Source organism: Odontesthes bonariensis, unplaced genomic scaffold (genome assembly GCF_027942865.1).
Source record: "Odontesthes bonariensis isolate fOdoBon6 unplaced genomic scaffold, fOdoBon6.hap1 scaffold_317, whole genome shotgun sequence".
Taxonomy (NCBI): Eukaryota; Metazoa; Chordata; class Actinopteri; order Atheriniformes; family Atherinopsidae; genus Odontesthes; species Odontesthes bonariensis.
This window is the reverse complement of record NW_027457525.1, coordinates 10,235-12,074: the sequence shown is the minus strand read 5'-3', so window position 1 is coordinate 12,074 and position 1,840 is coordinate 10,235. Positions and strand designations below refer to the sequence as shown.

General features: G+C 40.5%; 1 pseudogene; it reads left to right on the top strand.

Annotated features, from left to right (window-relative positions):
* The first annotated feature begins 117 nt into the window (after nucleotides 1-117).
* On the top strand, nucleotides 118-725 carry LOC142376445 (uncharacterized; annotated as a pseudogene).
* The last annotated feature ends 1,115 nt before the right edge of the window (nucleotides 726-1,840 follow it).

Below are 1,840 nucleotides of genomic sequence, written 5' to 3'. Positions count from 1 at the left end.
CTTTTCCAGCGGTGTGTCTGGTTCTCTAGCTTAGCATGGCTACCAGTTATCTCCATCCATCTCCCGCCTTCGCTTGCTCCGTGTGCCAGATGTTTAGTTACTCCTTTTTTTTCCTAGCTCGGTGACGGTCAAGAAGAGAAGGTATCGTCCTAAAGTCAAGCCCGTGGTTCACCATCAATCTGCCTACGTTTCAAACAGATTTTCCCCACTCGGCGACAAACCCACTGAGGACAAAACTCTGGAAATTGGCAGCTCTATAGTCAGAAACATGACATTGGAGACACCGGCAACCGTAGTCAAATGTGTTCCAGGGGCCAGAGCGCGCGACGTAGAATCCTATTTAAAACCGCTGGCTAAAGACAAATGTAAATACGGTAAAATACTTATTCACGTCGGCGGTAATGGCACCCGGTTACGCCAATCGGAGGTCACTAAAATTAATATAGCATCCGTGTGTAATTTTGCCAAAACAATATCGGACTCTGTAGTTTTCTCTGGACCCAAATCTGACCAGTGATGACATGTTTAGCCGCATGTCCTCCAATCACTGATTGTCTAGATGGTGTCCAGCAAACAACGTGGGCTACAGAGATAATTGGCAATCCTTCTGGGGAAAGCCTGGTCTTATTAGGAGAGACGGCATCCATCCCACCTTGGAAGGAGCGGCTCTCATTTCTAGAGACATGGACGAATTTATTAGTCATCCAAAAACACGACAACCCAGGGTTGAGACCAGGAGTTGTAGTCTTACACACTTCTCTGCGGCTTCCCACCTGCTGTTATCAATATTACTTTCATCTCTTTTGAATCTCTGATTAACAGTTTTTCTCACCTCTTCTAAGGTTGTGTACTGTCCACCTGACCCTTATACTGAATTTCTGTCTGAATTCTCAGACTTTTCTTTACCCCAGTTGAGTACAAATAAAGTCATTGCGTTGGGTGACTTTAATAATCATGTAGATGTTGAAAATGACAGCGTTAATATTAACTTCAATTCTATATTAGATTCAACTGGATTTTCTCAACTCACTGTCTTTATCATACCCTTTATTCTGCGCTGACATATGCCGTTGAGAGTGAACAGTGTCTTACCTGACCACTTCTGACCATTTTTCAATTTACATTACTTGACTATCCACCTCCTGAGAAGAAATGTACATATCGAAGGTGTCTTATCAGAGAACGCTGTAACCAAATTTAAAGAATTAATTCCGTCATCATTTCCTTCACTGACATGTGCAACAACTGAGGACGGCTACCTAAACTTTACTCCAGCAAAACTTGGCTCTTGTTGACAGCACTACAATTTTAATGCGTACAACACTGGTCAATGTTGCCCCTCTGAAAAGGAAGGTAATGTGCTTTAAAGCATGCAAAAAGCTGGAGAGATAATGGCATTCCTCTAAGTTAGAAGAGATAATAAGAATAATCCCAGGTTTCTTTTCAGCACTGTAGCCAGACTGACGAAGAGTCCGAGCTCTGTTGGGCCATTTATTCCTTTAACTCTCAGCAGTGTTGATTTCATGAGCTTCTTTACCAATAAAATTGTTTCTATTTGAGATAATATTAATCATAAAGTAATCTATTTGATTTGATTAAGATTACAATGAAATCGACTCTAATTGGCTTGAATTGGACTGTATCATTTCAGTGCCTTGAGGTGACATTTGTTGTGATTTGGCGCTATACTCAAAATTATGTAAATAGACTTATCTATTTAGCCGTTTACCTATTTTGTATTTATTTTGGATTATGACAGTTTCAGTCCTCCATAATGTACAATTAATTAAGACAGCATGTATCGTAATGTTAAAGAGGAATAAAGCACTGGGAGAATGAT